The sequence below is a fragment of the Bombus flavifrons genome, chromosome 2 (assembly GCF_040668555.2).
Source record: "Bombus flavifrons isolate JBK064 chromosome 2, iyBomFlav1_principal, whole genome shotgun sequence".
In the NCBI taxonomy this organism is placed as follows: Eukaryota; Metazoa; Arthropoda; class Insecta; order Hymenoptera; family Apidae; genus Bombus; species Bombus flavifrons.
In genome coordinates, this window is record NC_138443.1 from 3,123,006 (window position 1) to 3,147,047 (window position 24,042).

Here is a 24,042-nt window from a genome sequence, read left to right on the forward strand (position 1 = left end):
GTCTGTGTACAGGGAAAATATGACAGAGCTATGTTTGCACGAGGAAAATAAAGGTTTCGACGCAAAGCGGCACTTGGTTGATCGTTGACCAGATCCTTGGTTTCGTGCCAAGCCGGAACAATGGGCGCTTGGTGAATTGATCGGCGCGGTTGTGCACGGATCGATCGTTATCGAAATTCGAGGTCGATCGCTGGTCAGGAGAGAAAGAAAAAGAACAAGAAAGAAATGATTGGTCAAGCTGGAACTCGCGGTGCAACCTGTTTGTACAGCAATGAACGAGAGAATAGAAAGGCACACAGGATGGTGTGTTTCGTTCGCGATCACGTGTAAAGTTCGTCGATTGGGAAAACATTTCCTTCTCGTTTGCCCGGGGAGAATGAAAAATTATGGCCGTACTAAAAACGATGGAATAAGGCTGCGACTATGAATGCAACGGTTCGCGATAGAATGTACGGCATTGTGGAACACCGGTCGAAACGACGATAGGTTCGCTTTCTCAGACTTTTGTTTCGTGGTACGCTCACGCGCCCGCGAATAACGTGGGCGTTCTGCGATGTGTGTGACCGGAGTAATTACGAATCGAAGTAGCGACGACTTTAGCCTTATTTTAACGCTAGAACTAGCAAAATTGTAAAAATTACAATATTCAATGATGTTTCTTTGTATTAGGTTGTCCGAAAAGTTTCTTTCGTTTCATAAGATGATAATAGACGAACAACAATTTCTGTTTTATATTATTTTATCGAATTAGGTATGATTCATTTCGTTCTATTTCTATTATTATGTTTCGCGCATAATTCAATGAACTAATATAAAACAAAAAACATTGTGCGTCTATTATTTCTTTATAAAACGAAAGAAACTTTTCGAACAACCTAATAATTAGTAAGGAAACAAAATAATTGAAACCCCATTTTTAATAAATATTTTTTATTCTAGTCCTCCAGTAATAGTCTGACTATTTGAAAACCTATATTTAATAAAAATTTATTATTCCACCCAGTAATACGCCAATAATTCGAAAATAAAGTAAGAGATATATTTAACGATTGAGTAGAAAAATAGTCAGGTAATCAAATACTGTTACATACATATTCTGCCCTAGGCTAGGAACTATCGTCTACGCGTATACCATGCTGTATAACCAGTCTTCGACTCTGCGTCTATTGCAATAAAGAATTTTAAATCGGCATCGTCGAACCGTTTGTCGGCTATTCGAGAGCAGTCGGAACGATTACGCGCGCGACAATCGTAGAAACAAGAAGAATTAACCGGTAGATTGAAATGGTACCGTCGCGCCGCGAAGGGCAATTAAGCTTTCCTCTTTACATCGTTGGTCTATTACCATAACCAGAATGCCGCCGCACCGTTACTGCACGCTCGAATGTCATTATGATACTTGGAAGCGTTCGCCGATTTTTTCTCAGTCTATGATCAGGCTATTAGAAACAGTTGATCAGCGTTCTCCAACGCGAAACTCCAACCTTTATTTCCTCGTTCGTGATTTGCAAATTGCAACACTGCTTCATGCTAATTTCCCTATCTCTGTGTCTTTCCTTTCTTTTTTTTTTTTTTTTTTTGCGGAAAGGCAACGCGCAATTATATTTGCATGGTAGCGCTGATCCGAAAGACTTCCTTTCGAAAGTTTCTACCAGTATGGGTTGCGTTAACTCGTGTAATATGTTATACAGTATTATCGTTAATAGCGGTCGATACGTAGAAAACTGTTCCCGGTATCGATCGCTGGTATACCGATTCTTAGCATGGACGACATGTTATTACTACAACGTTGCGTTCCTAGCCAGAGATTTCGTTTGAATTCCGTTGCGTGCGTCTCGAAAATAATCGTAAATGCACGTCCATGACTGAGTAACGCGGCCCTCTTGCTGCCTTCCCTTGTTGATACGTCCGGGGAAATTGCATGCTCGCTCGATGCCGCTCCTTTCATCCAGACGTCCTTTCCTTCGCTAACCGGCCGAATAAAGAGGATACATTGAAAACGAAATGGAGCTAATGCACGAGCTAAGTTTACATTCTGCGTATTCAGCTATATATTTTTGCACGTTTTATCGTCGCGCTCTTTTTACTTCTCCGTTTTTTCTCTTTTCGTTCAGGATGTTTCAGTAGCATGCATGGAAATTATAATTTAAAAAAAATGATACGTATTTAAATTACCACACTATATAGTGCAAATAAAGAGAATACATTGGGATGGAACTAATACACGAGCTAAGTTTACATTCCAGGTATCTAGTTATCTTTTGTTGCGCGTTTCATCTTCGTGCTCTCTTCATTTCGTCGCTTTTTTGTTCTCCTTCTAATTGTTTCAGGAAGATTCAAAAGTATTCTCGAAGATTATTTTAAGAAAATATATAAGTAGCATGATTTTAAAATTTCTAGGGATATCGGTAGTATCGACAGAAAATGTTTATCTTTAAATGAATTAATTACGAAGCAACGAATATTTGAGTTGGAAACCGATACGATACAAATACCAAACGATCATGTCATATGCGAAACTATCAAGTGTAAGCATTATTTAATAGCTCTATAATAGTTCCTACTATCTCCCATTTTACCCTATCCATAAAAAAGAAATATCGTAGTATGTAATATGTAGTGTATTCAACATCGAATCAATAAGAAGAAGCTATGCGAAAAAGGTGAAACCGCATTCTTCAAGCAGCCGAACTACGCGTGAAACATATTTTACATCAAAACTAGAACCAATTCCACATTACGTACATAGAAACAAGAATATAATTTTCTACTTAAATCTAACAAATATTAAAATAGCGCTTAAAATATTCGAGGTAAATTTTTATTTATAATATAAAAATCTATCATATCAACTGCAAACATTTCTAGAAGAATCAAACGAGTTTCGGACAGGTGGTATACCAATCATATTTCAAATAATGAAATCAAAGAAATTAAAAAATATGGAGTAATCAATTTGATTTTTAAAAGGGTCATATTTTATTCGCAATTAACAAATTGATTCTAATTAACGTCGGGCTAACGATACTCCAGCCACAAAAGGTAAAATGTAAAATTCCACTCAGGAACACGATTACACGTTCGATCCTAATCGAAAGGGAAAAGCAACTTTCGGAAAAGTGATTTTCGTCCGTTGCGTAAATCCGTCCGTGCTGTCGCCGTGCAACCTGCGGTTAATTCTACTGTTTTTACTTTTCCTGTTGTTGGCGGCAGCCGATCAAAGTGCGCGCGCGGTTACATAACGTTATTGTGCAAATATGGTGCGCTTTATTAAATTCATCGACGAATATGTCGAAACGACCGTGGATCCAGTGAAACGAAGCTTGTGTTTTCCAAGTGTGCGCAATCGATAAATTACCGTGCAGACTACGAGAGTCATTACCATGCGCACATTCGGAGGCGGTTCCATGATTTTCAACAACATAGAAATTACTTCATCCCTTGTTATTGATAATTGGATTCTCAATCGACCCATTGCGAGCCTATGATTTACGTTTGGAAAGAATATAATATTTTCCTAATACGTATTCGGCTAATTTTCTTATTTCTTATTATTTTGGATAATAGCAAAAAATGGATCGTTCGAGAACAAATCGGTATGAGTTACCGAGATATGGCGTCAGCCGATTGTATTATTTCAGATGAAAATTGAGATTACTGTGAGTCTATGAAAAGGCCATTCACTTTCGATGTACATAAAATATAATAATCTTTCAAAGATAATTTACAAATTCGAAATGTGAAAAGTAGCGTATTCGTATTCCAATGATGTTCATTCACGACGACGTTGAACGTTTCTAAACATCCGTCGCGTAATGTCACAAGCAAATCATCCATTTCAACACGAATCAATGCATTTCCTGGAGGCGTGATCCATCTCATACCCGTTATCTCCCTTTAGCGTTCAATTATTCCAACTGCACGGTACTTTTATATTTCCTGTGTCGCTAGAGTCATTACAATAGTATGCAAACATGTTGCAAGGTATCTCGTTAGATCTGGTCGCAGCTGGACACCAATCTCTGCAACGGCAAGAAACCTTTCAACATTTTCCTCGATCATCTAATCACAATATTTCACTCGTTTTGCTCCCGTTCGCCGTCACTTGCCTTCAATCCTATCTCTCGATTCGCTGCTATCAAGACAGTCATGTCTAATCAAGCTAAGTAGGAAGCTCCATTCAGATCCCCATTCATAGACCCTCGACCGGACTCTGGATATTCGTCCCCGATAAGATCAGCTGCTCGCTCGATTTCTGCGTTTCCAACGATCTATTAGGTCGTCCCACTCCTCCGGTAAGTTGTCTACACTGGTTATTATCAGAACCGGAAAGCAGCCGCGTCACGTGTTATTACAAAGTTATGCAAACACCGTGGCGCTTCATTAAGTCTCCTCTGCCTCGACTCTGAGACAATTTCGAACAAATTCCATGTTCAGTCCGTTGATCTTTTTCTTCTTTGCTTGCTTCTCTCTCTTCGTAGGCCTCAAACTAGCTCTAGGCTGTATCTCTGGGCCTCGTCATTTCCTTCAAGAATCCTAATTTTACAAACCGCTAAACGATCTGTTCAGGTACAGACAACAATTTAAAAATAAATATTGAACATTACACGGTATGTTACAAAACAAGGTTTCTTTCATATTTACGTAAATCTATTTCATTTTTAACACCCCGACCACATTTTTCTCAGACGAGGCCTCCGCAAGATCGATAGATCGAGATCACAAAAAGCTTTAACCCCGGCACAATTCTCCGTTACCCTTTCTCTTCGTCTCGTTTCTATGTCTTCGCTCGTCCTCGTTTTCTCATGATTTTACTCTCCTACTTCTACTTTCTCGTCTTCTTTGTCTCGCAGAGAGACGTTCAAGCTCTGAGTATGCTAAGTTCCACGAGTATGAGATGTAATTTACAAATTATAATGTCGCCGGACGTTCGCGACGTCGCTGTGCAACAGGCATAATGTGGACGGACACCTGTGCCGTGTACAATCGCCGGAGGCGCCAACGTCTCTGCTGGCAAGCCAGGAGAAAGGGAAGCGGCAAGAGAGAAAGGGAGAGGAGAAAAGGTACGGTGAGGGAGAGCACGGCTACACGAAGTACGTACCGTGACCGGGTATCTCGGTGCCAAGCCGTACACCCACACCAGGCCAGTCGTGGCAGTTCACTTTCCGTTTCGTTCTCCCTCTGACCGACCTTTTTCTCTCCTCCGACTCTGACACCAGCATGTTGTCCTCTTTCTTGAACACGATAGATCGCGGTGTCGCGGCCGTTCTGGATTCTGTGATGGATTGGAAGATGCGTTGGAACACGCGGCTGGTACGTTTCACTTGGAGATGTTAAACTGGTGGTGACATTTGAGTTTGTTCGACGCTAGAGACGTTGATTCATTGTTTAAAATGTAGATCGTAATTAATACATGGACGATCGATGGAAGTGGTTGACTCGATATTGGACGATGTAATTGTTGATGATAGCGTTCTTAGTGCGGAAATAAGAAAAATGCGCAGAATGGTTGCATACATTTTGGTTTACAATAGATTGGGTTGGAACTGAGCTGAAGAAGATCTGTAAGAATTTCAGAACTTGTTTTCGCGTTTGGTGTTGAAGTACTCGTTCGATACGTTTGAGATTGAGATTTGATGAATCTTTTCATTCGCGTGGTCTTTACATAAGTATTAGGAATCAGTTTGATCAGTCAAATGTTAGACATTCTATTTAAAAGACTCAATAAAATTCTTGTAAATGGTTTCAATAATTTCTCACCATGTATTTTAAATCGTTAACTTGTACAAATACAAAATTCCAACTAATTAATTACTTCCTTAAGATTTCGGTTAAATCATCACACTTCATACGAGACTAATAGGTTTGCTAATACATCCGAACATAATGTACATGATCTATACCGATAACATTCACTGCTATTTTGTATCTATACCGACAGCATTCACCATTATTCTCTATCTATATCATTAACATTCACTTCGTGTAACCTGACATTATACAACGAAACTTCACACGCTAATATTTCCAAAAAAAAAAAAAAAACAGTAACATTTCATGAAAAATCGATAAGGAACGGTTCAAGCCGTTTCCTGATTACAACACCTGATTACATTTCACCGACACCAACCTTAAAGTTGGACGAAATTAGTCGTTTTACGGCGCTGGGCGAGGAAAAAGCGTTCGCAGATCAGACGGGCTCGCGCACCACGCTCTGTGCTGCCACGAAGAAAATGAGTTATGCAGAGTGCCAGGTTATCGGCATTCATGTCGCGCCGTAAATCGGTTCTGACGCCTTGTGGAATGAAATCAGTGGTTGTCAGAACGTAGCGTTGCCAGGGATAGTTTTCGAGGCAGGATTTCGCAAACGCCGTGGTCCGTTCGTTTGGTCTGACAGGTGTCTCTTACTTAATAATCATCGGCGTGCCCTCCATGTATCCGCAATTATACCTACGCGCGTCCGATCGCTTCGAATTTACCGCCATAACGTGATATCCTCTTGCAAAACGCAGGCGAAAAAGTTTGTCACATAAATCTTGAGGAATCGTGCGATCAGTCGTATATTAAAGACGATTATAGAATGAATTTTTAACGGCGGTAAGTTATGATTTCAGAATATGTATCAAATTTAAGTGGTATCCAATTTTACCGACGTGCTTTTATTTGATGAAATACTTTTGTTTCTGTTATTACAAATAGTGGATAATTATGCAAATTCGTATTTTTATAGTCTATTAATATCTATTATCTTTGTCGCTAATCTATGTTTAATATAATATCTAGAAGAATCCAAGAAAAGAATGAAATTCAAATAATTAAAATTGCTACGCGTTTAAATCTTGAAAAAGACATAAATAATTTACTTATTTGTCGAGATTACTCAAGAACAATTTACGATCGCGCTTGACACATCGGCGAACCTGCGATTTTTGCTCGTCTTATCGACATTGTTTTAAATTTAAGGTATCAATCTTGTGTGAATCATCCTGGTGAATGTACTATTGTGTAATGGTGTTACAATGTCAGCTTCCTACTTCGATATCAAATTAAAAGCCTTTATTTGTGAATAAACACCGTTCTTTATCTTGGCCTACATATTTCCTGCGCTAAATTACAACATTTTTTCAGTCCCTCTCTTTTTTATTAGCCCGCTTATTTAATGAGTTTTTAAATTCTGATTCGAGAAACGATAAGTTCAAGCTCCTTTCACTTTCCAACGATACCGATCTTATGCTATTTATTAAGTTAAAGCAAGGTACAAGTAGATATAGAAAATCTTTTTCGAACACGTTTAATTAGTTTACCTAGATTGTTAGACCATTACTATCTATATCAGTTATCAAGTAGCTCTTTGTCTAGGTTCTTACAATTACCTACATACGTAGATCATCTATCGTTCTTTGTTGAAGAGCACCATTTCTCAACATTAAATCGAGGAAAATTTACCCACAGTATAAGTATGTAACATTCTTTCAACCCATTCATATTGGAGAACAAATTAAATGCCTCGTTTTCTCAGCGCCACTTCTCGCGTTATCTATTCTTTTGTGTCTAAAACTAGGCGGTAAAACGTAGACTGGATAAAGTGGAGCAATGTATATAATCAAAATACTATGCACTTGTGTTAGATTAAAATGTACACTGAACAAGCTGAAGCTATATGTGTATTATACATGCATACATATTGACCCAAAATCGACATATGTAACAATACCGTAACGAACTTAATATTCACAAAAATAATCTTGATTTTATCTGACACTATCATGCTTTATCCATTCTAACGATAACGATTCTTTTCTAACATACACTAATTTGATATGTTACTTGTCGTTCGGATCGTTGGTAATTGACTAGACTTACCAATGGTATCACAAAAGCGTCTAGTGACTGACAATGATATTAATTGAACCATTTAAATTAAAAAGGTAATTATATCCCCGAAACTTGTAATACCTTCAATAAGTAAATAATATAAAGTGCCAAATGCGTTGTAATATAATTAGACGATACTACATATTCCTTTATAGTAAAGTATAGTACAGGATGGTTGGTAACTGGTGGTACAAGCGGAAAGGGGGTGATTCTACGCGAAAAAGGAAGTCGAAAATATAGAATACAAATTTTTTTTTATTTTCTTTTTTTAAATTTTTCTATCGAGACAACGATCTACAGTGAGATCCGTTATAACGAGACGTGATAAAGTGCACGCGTACCGAGCGAAAATTCAAAGTCGATTTTCTCGAAAACAAAGCCTCAAACGAAAAATCTTTATTCTATATTTTCAACTTATTTTTTCGCGTAGAATCACCCCCTTTCCGCTTGTACCACCAGTTACCAACCACCCTGTATAATTGCATATAATAACTTACGTTCTATTAAAAATAAACAAGTATCGGTATACTTTTGAGTGGTAGTGTACGAAATTGAACCAACAGTTCTATGATCTTCCAAGAAATTGCTCGCTCCATCCCACTTACGCGTGCACCTCCTTACCCACTTTACTGATCTCGATTTGCCGCGTACGCGAATATCAATCACAATGCGTTAATATCTGTGCGAACAATCGTGTTCGACATATGCTTGGCACGCACAATGCGTGCAGGCGCATTCCACGCAATCTAGCATGATTTAACGCTCGTCGAACAGAAAGTGGCACAATCATTGAGCGGCGTAATTGAAACGTTATTAAATGTTAACTGTCCCCACGAGTCAGGACAGCCGTAAACGCGGCTACGCGCCTGTTATAAATAATCATTACAACGACGATTTACGAGCATCCCGATCATGCGCGATTTTTCACCACGGCACGCCTTTTAGTATCGCAACCTTCGTATTTGCACATAAACGCGGAGAACAATGAGATTCCATCTCTGTCTAGCGTGTTGTTCCTCTCTCTCTGTCAAGGTATACAGTTGCCGTAGAAAGGTGGGCCGCCCTGATCTACCACGCCTAGACGGCAGTCGACCTTATCCCAGGTGAAAAAAACGCCGTTTTAAATCGCATGAGCGCGGGTGTTACACTTCGCGGTCACGCTCGTTTCATCGTTAACCCTTTAACAACGAAGCAGTTTCATCTATGTGCACGAGAAGAATGGACTTCAGTGAAACGTAAGCTATACATTGTCGTGCATACGGATAAAAGTGGCGGACAAAATGAAAGACCTTATATATTTAGGTATTTTGTATATTTAACAGAACAAGTTAGAATTAATTAAAGTATCGAGAGAATGGATTAAGTAAACTTAAGTAAAAAATAGACGAACTAAATTTACGACTAGGTTAGTGTGTAATAGCCTCGAATATAAAGAGTGTAGAAGGATGAGCGTAAAGAATTGTAAGCCAAATCCATTTCCAGACGAAAGAGGTCGAGATAGAAATAAATTGATTAATATCTAACGGAAGAAAATGTACTTATATACTCTAGATATTACTAAATTCAAAGTTTTCACGATATATACGGAAAATCACTTCGGTTATTACGTATGTAACGATTTTAATGAGAAGACAATAGTTGAATGGTTTCGAGAAGAACATAATTTGACGTAATTAGTTTTCTTGTAGGAGAATGCGTAAAGGACATGCGAATGTCAAAATCGTCCTTCTTAATGGAATCATATATTTGTTATTACTAATACAATACTCGTAATATTGTAGAAGAAATATATTAACTTGTACTCTGTAAATATATCACCTGTATAGAAAAACCATTATTGTGACAGATATTTTAACTTCAATTACTCGGAATGGTATAACTGGAACCACGTTTATAGCCCATACTGAACGATTTTTCAGGATGCATATATGGGTTCGTAGCGCCGAAAGGGTTAAATTCATAACATTTTTAACCATTCAAAACCCGTTTGTCTTTCGTTACGCTCGAAGAGATCCTCTCAAGTGCTCGTAACCTATTCACACCGCGGCAAAAACGCTTCGTACCATCAAGCCAGAATAAATCATGAGATCGTAGGAGATCGATGGCCGGTTGCCGGTATATCATAAAGCGACTGGCGCCGCGCGCCCCAGCGAACGCGACAGGATAATAACAAGTTGCTTACCGATTCCGGGGAATCACGCGATTATTTCATAGTCGGGCGATAACGCGCGCGTAACGTTGCACACAATAGCGCACACAACGCCATCCTGTCTACGTCGATGAGGCGTGCGTCACCTTCGCGGCTTATAAATCTGCCTCGAAGCGGCGCGATCCGCTCAACTTGCGCTAGAGTAGAAGGAACGAACGAAGCAACGGCTTAAAACATCGTTTTCCTCCGGTCGGATAAGGGACCGGCTTATGCACGGCTAGGCGTGGTGGATTCGAGCGATGTAACTCACCACGCCGTGACAACAAATCCCCTGAAACTCGCATTGTTCGTCGTCTAGGCTGCATGGAAATACAGAGTGTGATGGAATTGCTACTTGGAACTGCGAATATACAGAATACTGTGGGAGGACATTTTTTTTTAATGTTTTGAATCAATTTGTTTGGACCAAAAAGGAACGAGATTGATTCGTTTTCTATCATTAGGGAATTGTAATTGTTCAAGTAATTACTTCTAGGAAAGCTCTACATCTTTTTCTTTTGTATACCCGTGACCTGGACACCGTCGTTACGAAGAGAATAGAATTTAGTGAAGCAAAAAATTGAAAAAGGGAGGGGTCCATATTATTGTGCTCTTGAATATGAATGTTGTTTTGGGTTACAAGGTCTAGAAACAAAAGAGATATAAGTAGATTTTTATTGCTGTTTCTTGTGACTTTTTAGTTAGAGTTACACACCAAGGTTAATTTTTTGACAATGTTCTTTGCTATAAATGTAACAGCGTGCTACCTATCACATTCTATTGTAATGTAACGCTGCTAGTGTGAGGATCTGGATCAGCATACACTATACCTGTACTTATACCTATACTTACTTCAATATATGTTTCTATTACAAATTCATCCACGCGTTCCTCTATCAGATAACCTCAACAGTAATGAATATATAGATCAGTGTTACACATTTTTGGAAGCCTTTTGTACTTTTTCAAATTACTGCCCTACAAAATTTTGAATATATATTACCAAACGTAAGACGACGATTTAAGGTTTTGTGATATCAGTGTTGACTTTCGAACACATTAGATTGTTGTAAAAACTTGTACGTGTATTACAATATCACAAGGAATCGACACAATAATTCTGTTATATATATAAATGAATTAGACGAATTAACTAAATGATCTATGCAGAAGAGGGTAAATTTAATCGAATTGAGGGAATAAAAAAATTAAAAAATTACGCATATATATTAGCAAACGTAAAACGATGATTTAAGGTTTTGTGATATCAATATTGACATTCGAATACATTGGATCGTTGTAAAAACTTGTACGTGTATTGTATTATCGCAAGTAATCGGCGCAATGATTGTATTATATAGAAATTTAAGCTATATAAATGAATTACACAAATTAACTAAATGGCCTATGTAGAAGAGGGTAAATTTAATCAAATTGATGGGATAAAAAAAATTAAAAAATTCCTAGGATTTAATAAAGTAAGCTACGATCAGCAAAATGAAGGTTCTTCTGTTGGAATACTTCTGTTGGAAAAATTGGGGCACCTCTTTATTTACTAAATTATACTGTTTCTCTATTTTACATTAAACGTTTTCAATAATGTGTTCAGCCTTAAATCTGTGCCTATATCTGGCAAAACAATAACCGCTAAACTATCGCAAATTTTTCTAAAAACACTTGAGTCTCTCAAAGGGCACCCAATTTTTCAATCATCCATGCAACTACCATTACTTTCACTTTCACTGATGAAAAAATACCGAGCACCCAGTTCCAAAACCACCTACACAGCTTGTACGAAGCCGACAACAGAAACACGTCCCAAAGGAACAGAAACGAAGCTCCACTGACTCACTAACACGTAACTGCATTGCAGACGCATTTATCTAGCCGAGCACATCCAGCTGGAAGATAGATCTGTCTCTTGCAATCCTTTCTTCCGTCTGGTCTCGAACCTCGTGTAGTTATTACAAACGAAACATGTACTTACGATACAGCCTTAGGACAAACACACGAGCACGAGATAAGCGTTCAAAATTTGAAGAAAATGATTCCTGTAAGCCGCTACACAGTTTGTCGCACTAGCCAGTTCTATATGTATTTGAAAAATAAGAATGTTACATTTCTAATTTATATTTTGATCAATCAATTTAAAATCAAAATATCGAAGCCGAGCACATCCAGCTGGAAGATAGATCTGACTCTTGCAATCCTTTCTTCCGTCTGGTCTCGAACCTCGTGTAGTTATTACAAACGAAACATGTACTTACGATACAGCCTTAGGACAAACACACGAGCACGAGATAAGAGTTCAAAATTTGAAGAAAATGATTCCTGTAAGCCGCTACACAGTTTGTCGCACTAGCCAGTTCTATATGTATTTGAAAAATAAGAATGTTACATTTCTAATTTATATTTTGACCAATTAATTTAAAATCGAAATATCGAAGCATTTCAAATATTGTTTCATTATCAGAAATAAAAAGTTGCAATTGTTAATTGTAAATTGTCCCAAAATTTGGCTCTACGTAAGATCCCTGTCTTACAGTGACTAATACGAAGAAGTTGATATTCTAAGAATATCAATGGTAATGTTTTCATATTCCCCTCAGATCTTTGATCCTTTAGCCGCTGGCGACGCCGAAATCTGCTATTTACTCTGTTCATTTCCATTGATCATGTACAAGATATACATTACCAGTTCTAAATATATTATTGCAAAACTCTAACAAATTTTACTTCATTTAGTACTTTACATCATAAGTCGCATATAACACGAATGAATTAGCAAATTTATAACAAAAAAAAAAAGTGAAAGCAGCAAAAAGCATCTTATTTAAGTTAACATCGCAAAGTGTCTAAATACTTATACTGTAAATTTCACCCGCGATTCTGTACAGAAAATATGAAAATCGCCGTGGCTGGCGGATTAAGAAATTTTCTAAAAATAGAAAAATACGATTCGATGGAAAATGATCCAAAGGACGCAACAGAGTTAAAAATCGCAGTGCGCCATATATCACTATACATGCAAAGAGTCGTAGAGGAACAGTTAAAGATTTTCTGCAAGTACACGGAGGATGACGGTGTCTCGGCGCGGAATGTGTCGCGCTCCCGGTGCATAAATCTAAATGAGCCTGTGTATTAGTGATACCGCGATCCGTTGCCAGATGAACGTCGTAGATAGCGAGCGCGCCGAGAGATTCTGAAGGCATCTAGTGGTAGATCTGTGTTCCCAGTGCGGGGGATATCACGATCCACCTCGAAGAAAGTCCCCGATCGCAGATAAAACGGATATGTTTCGAAACAACCTCCCGAAGGACGGCGGTGCCGGACTGAAAGCGATAATTTGTTGAATAATATCTTGAGCGACGCGAAAGCGAAGAATTTCCTGAAACGAATCGAAAGCCTCTCCGTGTTTGTACGTGGTTGCTTTCAAAGCGGCGAACAGGTTCATTGTTGCGCGGGCGAGGTGAAATTCCGAATACGAATACGTCGAGGGATTTTAATGACTTTTCTGACGCGAGACGCGTGGGCGCTATGTTTACAGCCGCTCTGCAAATAATTTGTATATACAGTAACTCATGAAAGTATTTGGATATTTACAGTAAAATATTTTTATGGATATATTATGTGTGTTATATTTCTTAAAATTTCATTTCATTAATGCCACGTAACTGCCTTAATCGTGGTGATAGAATTTGCAACCAATCTGGAAATGTATTTATGTACATAAAGATTAGACACGTACGTTTAGTAAATACGCAGAATGCGGTATAAATAGTTATGAGGTGATAGGGCGTGATAGTGATTGAAGGAACACTCGAATTTGTTTAACAATAAATGTTTATTAACGATAATATCTAATGAGTACACTTGGCGTAAACTCGCGGTTGTTAAATTCGGTTCGCGGTTCGCGGATACAAGTTCAATAGATACGATTCAATATATAATACGAATCAATAGATACGATTCGACATGCGCTACGAGTTCGGACGATGATTGCCAGAGAGGTCGAGGAACTCGGATTCAGTCTAGCTACCAACTACCAACTATCAATTCGGACAGGTGACTCGCGACTGACTTTTTCCTCACGATGATGCTGCATAAGAAAACTATGATGGGGCGTGTCTCAGGATACGAGATCATCGGATTCGTTGAGGAAGGCGTTGGTTCGGAAAGTGAGGGAAATGGACGTCGCTGTTAATTGGCTAAATTCTGAGTCGTTGGTTGGAAAAGGATGCTAACCACCCTTGAGAGAAAGTTGCTAGCAGGAAGCGTCGCACGTGAGGAAAGCAGACTTCCAGCATCTTCTCGTAGTGGGTAATAGATATAGGGACTGTTGAGATAAAGACTATTTGTTCCTTTGGAGGACCTTAGCTAAATAAATCCTAAGATTTATAGAGGGTCCTCAGGTTAGCTGAAAATGTTCTGAATGTATCGATATCTGGCAATTATCTTGTCCGACGGATAGGGTCTTTGTGTAGCGAGCCACAGGACAGAAACCGTTGGAGCGTTTGCTGTCGAGTGCCGCTACAGTTACCTTGATTATAATCAATTATAAAAATGAATCCACTTGAACATCAAAGCTTTTGCAGATTTTATACATTTTCGAATTTGTTTCAAACTTTATTAAGATTACCATGATCGACTCCCAGTATAGAACTAATGAAATTTCAAAATGATCAAAATGTATGACACACACGATATCTATAAAAGATAACTGTAAGAGAATTGCAAATTTATCGTTGTCTGAAGGAATAAGGTTTCATTTTTCTTCTAATTTAATGAATTATAAATAAGATTATAAATTTGTATATAATTATACAGCAGATCATTCCACTTTTTAACGCTTCGTTCTGAAGTTTTAAATTTTACTAAAAAATAATTCCTAAATAACATACCTCGAAAGACGATTATTACATTACATATAAACTAAATTCAACCTATAGCAGATTGCGAATGCAGTTGATAGAAGTAATAGATAGGAATTTAATTTGATGAAGCGTAGATAAGAATTCAATTCAGCGTAGAATAACTATAAAGATTACCACGATATCATAAGAAACATAAAATAAACAAAACGTATAAGAAATCTAAATTGGACTCTCTGAAAAGTTTTATACTTCCCTTCTTATTTCTCCATTTTTCTGAAGCAATATTTAAAAATCAACATATTAGATATTCATATAATCTCAGGCTCCTAACGTTCGATATCTTGCATCCTCAAAGCTTACTCTTATACCTGTATACGTTATTAAATACATTAAACGAACAGGCTGAACACTGGAAGCCATCTCATAACTTGTAAAGGAGGTTCATGGACAGCAAATAGAAAATTCACTGTTAATCTATCAAAGTTTGAAAAGTTCGATCGCTGTCATTCCGTTTCAATACGTTTCCTCGATAGACTTGAAAAAGATAACGACTTGACTGATCGGTTAGAGTGGACGCAGTGTTAGGAAAAACGAAAACGACGATAATCACCGGGTAGAAAAAAAAGAAAGAAAATGAATATCCAGTGGTGGACGTATCGACACGTTCCGAGCAACGAGTCTCGAAGCTTAATAGTCGACGTGTAAATGCTTCTTCATGGATCAGGTTCGAATTACAGGGTGTATTTTAATTGAACGATCGTAATCAGATAATGGCGGAGAATTAATAATTCCGTGGAAAAAGATCAGACTCAATGAAGAAAAGACCAATCGACTACAACCAATTTCCTGAGGGATGCTATGCAGAAAAGTTGCTTCGATGAATCATACTCGCGTCGGTCGTTGTCGACCTTTTAAGTCTGTTACAGTTTGATTTGTCTACGAAAAAGTTTTGATCGCTGAAACAGATATTATATCATGGAAAAACGTTTAAGTAAAAGTAATATGTAATTACACAGAAAATAATGTAAAATATAGTATATGTAGCATAATATAAAATAATTGGAAAATCGTAGTCCCTTTTTGCATAAATCCTTTTTGAAAAATATAGGTATGTCTGCTTCCTTCTGTCAAAATCGAGATAAAATAAGACAAAATAAGAGATACAGATATTAGTCACGGTTGTGACTTCTGGTATTATTGAATGTTGCAAGATAATAAATCGTCGAAATTCTTTCTTGCCAACGGCTATTCTTTTCAACTACGCTTAAAAGGAACGAAGATTGATTGTGCTGGTAAATTTAACAACACTGTTATTTCAATTTAATATCGATCAGAGGCCAATACCTGATGAGAAATGATCGATAACACGAAGAAGCTTTTCTATCATTAATTCCAATGATACAGAGTACTGTTAGTATTGTTTATGTAGCAACAGTAATTACTATTAAAACCCCTTCAAGAATATAGCCAGATTCACCCTTTCCAAATCAACACTCCTCTTTCCAATCATTCTCTGAGGTGGATTATTATACGTGTTGATTTATTAAAGAGACAAATAATAAAATTATGATAGCCAGCGTACATTAAAATCACTTTAAGTACAAGTACAGAGATAGTGTATGCCGGACGTAAGTGTCGCTCGCTATAATGATCGTCCTAGAGAGCACGTTCGTCTATTTATATCGACCGATAGTATTGTAAAAGGTTCAAATGTAATTCCAGTCGACGATTACAAATAACGGCGATAATGTTTTGTCCGGAGTTCGTTTACCCTTGAACCTAGCGAACCAAAACAACGTTGGCGCTCCAAGGCACAACAATATAAGTCTCTCCCGATTCGAATCTTCCGTTGACTGATGTGCCGCTACACTCTGAAAACAATCGCCTCAAAATCTTCGAATTTCCACTGAAAGTGAAAACTAAGAATTTGATAGATTCGTAAGATTTCCAAACATTCAAGCGCCTGAAAAAGGTCGCTATCGAACACGATAACCGGGTTAGGTTTAACATTTAACACATCACGCAATGTACTATTTATAACCGTAATTGCGACATTATACATTAACCCGAGGATGCGGACTGCCTCGTAGGAAATGATCGACGACGTTCCGGTCATTTACGTCCTTTTGTCAGGATCGTTTAAGGATGATCTCTGCACGCGTACTCTTTTCGTATGTTTCACGACAGATCATTAAGATCGATCGATCAACATTTCTGCGAATATTTCATGTCCACGGGGGAACGATGATACTGGCGACAGTTGCGTCAAACGCGATACATGCGACGCGTTGTCGCGTCGTGACACGTATACCGTGCGTACGTCAACTTGCCACGACGGATCGGGAGATACATGGAAGCCGCGTGGTACGAGACAAAAACGGAGGAAACCGATTGTGGACGTGCATGTACGCGCAAGAATACTACCGGTGCGACCAACGGGACGACAGTACACGTCAGGGACACCTGAAGAGTCGAATGCAATGAAAAATTGTCTTGTCTGATTTTAATTTCATGTTCTGTTTCGTAGTTTCTGTAACTTCGTGAGGTAGTTTCAAGTTGGTACAATGTTGAATACTTTGGGCAAAAAGATTGTTTATTGATGATGATTTTGTACAGAATTTGTAAGAAATTATAGATTACGCCTCACAAACTATAAAGATCGCTCAAAATGTTTCAATTATTATATGTTGGGGTTACCATGATAAGAAACAAAATATCATCCTCTTTCCCCCAATGAAACAGGGAAACGATAGAATATTGGATTATTTCTATTTTAAAACTACAGGATACATCACAATACGTGGGACCCACTTTAGGAGTGGACATGAGGCACAAAAACAATGAGAAAAGTTGATACGAACGTGTGTCCTACTTGACCTTGTTTCAAAGTTGTATTCTTAGACGGTGCTCGAAATAGCATTTGTCTTGCAGTCATCGTGCCAAAGAATTCCGCAATCTTTTGAAAATCCAGATACAAGTACAATACGTACATTGAAATCTCCTGTCTACTCTTGAAGTGAGTCCTACATAGTATGATACACCCTGTATAGAACCAATATAAGAGAATATTTTATTATACAAAAATCATATTGGATTAAATCAAACTTTCAATTACAAACTTTAACTTGTCAATCTCATAAACATTCAGTTGCTCGTTCATCTTCTTAAGAGCTAAACCCTAGATGCTTATCTTCTTAAATCCGGAAACATATGACAAGATAACTTTCTCATACCTGTAACAATTCAACACACGCACATATCTCATACATTTCGATCCGAATAATATCCATTAAATCAGACAATGAGATCTCGAACGACTTTCTTCCTCCGACCACCAACAGGCAAGAAGCACGTAGTTCCAGTTACGAATCAATCTCGGATCGTTGGTGCTCCGCGACCCAGATGCGAAAACCACGAAAAAAAGAGGTGAATATAGGAGGGAAAAGAGAGAGAGAGCTCTCGCAAACGAAGGGGAATTGTCTGGATAATGCGTACGTGCAGGTAGTCGAAGCATCAGGGAGAAACGGCTCTCACTTTCACGGAGTCGCCGTGACCGAGATAAAGATGGTGGCACCGCTTCAACATCACCATACACACGCTCTGGACTGACCACTAACGTCTCTGCACCCATATATGGCTACTGTATACAGTCACGTTCGTATTCTTCATGTGATGTACGTGTACTGATACTAATGTTGTATACCATGAGCGTAAATGCATGTTAATATACTTCATCGTTCAAAAGTTACAAATTATCCACTATAGGATTGTATCTCAATAAAAATTGACGACGATCGAAAAAAAAGTAAAAATGTTTTCGTCACCTGCGTGTGTATTGATACGAGTACTGGTAACCAAAAAATATGCTCATAGTCAATAACGATAACCTTTAATTAAAAATAATTTCTGCCACCAATATTAGTTACCGGTATTAAAAATATGTTTTCATTGGCGATAAGGATTATTCGTGACCGAAAACGATTTCTGTTATCGATAATAGTTAAGTGTAAACAGTATCAATTAATAGATCTGTAAACAGAATCAATTAAATTAAGCTATTCATTCTCATATAATTATCTGACTATAATTTTTTTAAATTTGAGTCATAACTTTGTCAGTATATCTCCACTGACCTATCCTTAACTTTTGAGCGACAGTGCAAGCACATTATATATATTCCTCGACTGGTATTAGCTATCTCGCCCGTCGACAGGTAGGAAAGGATCGATAGATCAGTCCTTTAATTTGCACCCGTACGCTGCTTTGGCTGCCCCGACTTCGCTAGATCCGATCTGTGCCGGCGCTGTGTCCTATTGGTACGCATGTCGCGTTGACCGAGTCGGTTGTTTCCGATGTTAATCAAGTCCATGTCACTTGTCAAGACCGATAGCCTGATTACATATTATGTATATCGTATTTTTTCCCGGCACTCGTCGGTCCAATTGAAAATCCTTTTTTGAAAACGACTGATTAATGGTACTGATAGGTGGATAATTGGAATTATTATCACTATATATGTGCTAGTTCAATGGTAGTATTTTCATATCTTCCTATATCATATACATATGAATCATATATTATACTAATATTTTATCACTTGAAATTTAAATAAATGCTGAAGAAATTATATCAATAATAATATAAATAAAAGAAGTACGAAAGGAAATAGCCATAGATACCTACAATTGCAACACAATGCAAGAACCGATTTTTAGAGTCGGTTATTTTGCATTCAGCCATCGGTCACATTCCATCTAAACGGCGAACAGAAATCATGAAAGCTTTAAAACTTCCTTCCTACGACGGAAATGAAAAATCTTACATTGAAGTGCACGTGTGGATAGTCGAAGCAATTCAACACGGGAGCCCACGCAACTCTTCACGGGGAGACCACGCGTTCTGGGTTCCCTTTTTGGAATATGCCGTGGACACGAAAACTCGTATTAAAGGAAAGAACGTGAGATAAAACAAAATGAAAGAAGGAATATGATTGCTATAGAACGTGAAGTTTCATAATGCATAAAACGCGTTTAGAAGGAGCATATGGGTGTTTTACTGTTACTCAAAATGGCAAAAGTATGCGGCTACTTATGAACAGTAGTATACAGACATCGATAAAATAAATCAGAAAATCTACTCGATTATTCCATAACCTACTCCAGGTTCGATACCATTCTCTGTGAAATAAAGCGGAAGTTACGATCACATGATTTACGAGTCAGCTTGTCAATTTGCGATTCACCGCGCATTTCGCGATATTTCGCTATTTACCTGCCTCTGTCTCTGACAAGTGGTAGTTTATAGCAACAGATAATATTTACATTCTACCGCGGTTGTAATTTACCGGTGATTAATATATATCAATACAAGTGCTAATGCAACAACACACGGCCTACAACGTTAGGAGGACCAGATCCACTTGTACGCCTCTTAATACAAGATTAAATTAATATACTGCAAGTTTGAACTCGGAACTTAGACGAGCAGTACGCGATTAATTTAGCAACAGGTTGTTATTCTACGCGTATCTTGCCTACGTTTCTTTCGACGTTTCTATCTCGTTCGCCTCGATCGATATTACCGTAATATCGTCTCATCCCTTATCGATGAAAAACACGAACGTTCACCGGCTCTCGTCCAACACAGGCAACGTATAATAGTAGCAAAAATGGATGTACACAGTTTCAATTCACCAACGTTACCAATAGTTCTTGAAAAATCCTCGACACCGAGTGATTATTCATGCCTGTATGGTAGTTGCTCGAACTTACACCATATTTAGATGTAAATTAATGAAGGTGAATTACGAATGGAGCCTGCTCGTTTCACGCGATACAACGCCGCATGAATTTATTTAAGTAATTAATTAGTCTGAATAAGATTTCTTATGTAATTTATCGCCCGCATAACCTATGCATCATCCGTTACGAAAAATTCCAATGAATTAATTCTAGTTAATTAAACGACATCGGTAAGAACTGTGCATCGCCATCGCTTTTCGCCATCAGCTCTCTCGTTCACCTACATTCCGTGTTTTGCGCGTGCTACACCGTATAAAAGTCCGTTCCATTTTTACTACATAACAGCAAACATCGGCCAGGGATCACGAACCGAGAACGTTCGTTACCTGCATTATGCATGAATAGACACTATCTCTCGCTTGCTGCGAATAAGCGAATCGAAACCTTGAGCTTGACGCGGATTTATACGGTGCAAAAACCGTACGAATTATTAAGCATTATTTCCCGCGTAATTTATTGGCCTCGTAGGTTGGCCGCACACCCGTCGATAAAACGCCAGGAGAGGCCCATTGTGAACCTCCAATCAACCGAGCGACGTTAGATTATTATTGAGCAACCGTACGCGCTTATCTTTCCGTCTCTAATTTTACCTTCACCCACACCGTGTATACGTGGCTGTGGTGTATATCTATTCATCTGGTTGCACCTGCGCGGACCTCTCGAGTTCGAGATTTTCGTAACCGATGCCGAGGCACACAACATTCGCACCCCATGTGAATAGTCGTTAACGCCTGATACCGGCGATCGAACCATACCAGCGATCACGAACCAAAACACTTGACTCAGACGCCCGATCACACGGTACAAATTCGACGCAAACAAAACGGGACCATACTTTCAATATCGTACCTTCACCTACGGTGTAACGCCAGCACTGCTCACTGACGGCGTAAACGGTACACGGTACGCACATATGAACGTGTTTGTATCGATGCATACCGTTTACCATGCGCACTTAGGATAATACGCTTCTTAATGATCGATACATATATACGCATGAACCTAACAGTGAATATAAATGCAGAATTTATACAGTACTATAGGAGATACAGCTATCTATGTGTACGAGTATGCTCATTTGCTATGCGCGAAAAGTGTTTCGTAGAAGTATCGTGTCGATTCAAATGAAAGATTTTATAGACTACATAAGGGGTTAGGTCAATAAATAAATTATTCCGTCCGTCTAAGAAATGAATGGAAAAAATATTTCTTATCGCTAACGTAAATTTACGTTCAGCTATTGTTTTTTAATATGTCAGGTTGTATAATAAGTTCACACGTATTTCTTTAAGGATATCAAAAGTTGTTGTTTTTGATAAGTATTTGTTTGATTAATTGATGGGTTAACATGCCAGAAGTGTGAAATTGACTGATGCAATTATTATGTTATAATTGATATCATACATTAGTATACATCAACAACGGTGTTACATCATATAATCACTATGCGTATAGTAATATTTGGATATCTCTTTTACAACAGAAGCTAAAGAGAAGTTACCTACAAACTTATTGACTAACTTGTATAATATGTTATTTATATGTGGATAGTGAACGGAAGATTGAAATAAATTGTAATATATCAGCCATAGTATAATATCTATTATTGCACTCGCCGTATCAAACGGCAAAAAAAGGATTCAGGTAACGAGTTAAAAAGTATGAAAATATAGTCACGAGACCGACATACCATTTAAATGTTGCGGTCCTAAAAACACAAGATAAACACGTTGGAGATTAACGCGAGTATACCTCGTAAATCCGCACCTTCGAGTTACACGTAATATAATCATACTTCTACCACGAGTTACCGTATCATCATCTTCCATAGCGCTCTACGGAGGAGCGAGAAACGAAACGCGTAACGAACTCACGGACACGAATTAATCGTCGTACTGTATGCACTTACAAAAGGCAAAAGGTGTGTACTGCGATGTGTGCGCGCGTACCACTGCGTCACGGTGAAAACGAAACCGATATCTCTGCAGGATCTGCGCCGAGGCCAAAGGTCACCTACGGAGGGAATTGCTTTATTTAATAAGCCGCGGAGGAAGGACGTTAATAAAGCGGCCAGAGATAAATAATATGGAAAGGCGAACCGTTCACGTGTCGTTCGTACCCCGAAGCTCTCTTTTCCTCTCTCTTTGCACCGTATAGAACCGTACACCACATCTACGAGGCATCGGTTAAGTTAAGCAATCGTTGAGTTCTCGGCACTTGAACACGAGCGCGAAGGAAAACGAAATGGGACACTTTTTTTAAAATTCCGCCTTGCAAATAATTACATGCTGCTCGGTTCGAACTGTCGATAATCATCGACATTGATGATTATTCTCGACGTTTTATAAGGTTACGTTTAAACCACACTTGACAGATAATGGACATCGTGTTCGACGCGATGTAAACGAGAAGTCTGTGCTACGGTAGTCCGAGATCGCTTTCGTAATTTCAGCGACACGCGTTCCCAACTGACACGTAGATTAAATGCGTGAGATATAAAGGTTATAGAAACTTTACGAGCTACAAACATTAAACCAGAATGCAACGAACTCTATTATATATATAGACTAACTATATTTCATAAGGTAGTTCTGAATTTATTGAGATCAAGCAACTAATCAACCAATTTTTTAAATATGAAAAAATATATGCGCGTGTACGTACATTACAGTACGTACTTTATTCGACAAATGATACCTTAACTCAGTAGTTGGTAAACAGTCAATTGCCACAATTGAATTATGATTTTCAGGGATGAGTTTATGTTATTACAGAAAATATTTTAACTGATTTGCTAAACCTAACAATAGCTTAATATTGTATAGTCAACTCTATAGAATTTGGTTATATGTTTTTATTTACCTCTCATAATCACGGCTGTACACAACCGTATACAGAATATATACTCGTACATAACCCCATTTATAAAAAAGGCAAGATAAATGCAAATCACACAAAATCAGAACGATGACCGACGAAGGAGGAAAATGAAGTTTTCCATGGAGAAATTCGAGTAGGTGTACCCTTTTTCTACGCATACAAGTGTAACTATGTGACCACTTGCCCACGACTTCATCACATTAAAAAAAATTCCTTCGTTCCCTCTTCCAATTCCTTTCATTCCAGCGTTCCATTCGCACAGAATCGCGGGAATCGTGTTGTCGAACGGGCGTCCTACCTATAAACATATCTTTTACGTATTTATGCTTGTTTCGTAAAGAATTCTCTCTGATTCGCGAGTGTTCAAGGAAATACGAGAATAAGGGAATATCGGGAGATAACCGTTAACCTAGTGAACTCATTG

General features: G+C 38.2%; 1 protein-coding gene and 1 long non-coding RNA gene across 5 annotated transcripts in view; one reads left to right on the forward strand and one right to left on the reverse strand.

Annotated features, from left to right (window-relative positions):
* LOC138189766 (uncharacterized) overlaps nt 1-24,042 on the reverse strand; it is a 113,560-nt gene that overhangs the window by 89,251 nt on the left and 267 nt on the right. For all 3 annotated transcript variants that reach the window (XR_011176107.1, XR_011176105.1, XR_011176106.1), the window contains exons 2-4: nt 23,601-23,916; nt 22,838-22,910; nt 22,648-22,751 (exon numbers count right to left, since the gene is read on the reverse strand). This is a non-coding gene — a long non-coding RNA (uncharacterized LOC138189766). The remainder of the gene's footprint in view (nt 1-22,647; nt 22,752-22,837; nt 22,911-23,600; nt 23,917-24,042) is intronic.
* blo (bloated) overlaps nt 1-24,042 on the forward strand; it is a 170,077-nt gene that overhangs the window by 67,586 nt on the left and 78,449 nt on the right. The gene's annotated exons all lie outside the window — the stretch shown is intronic.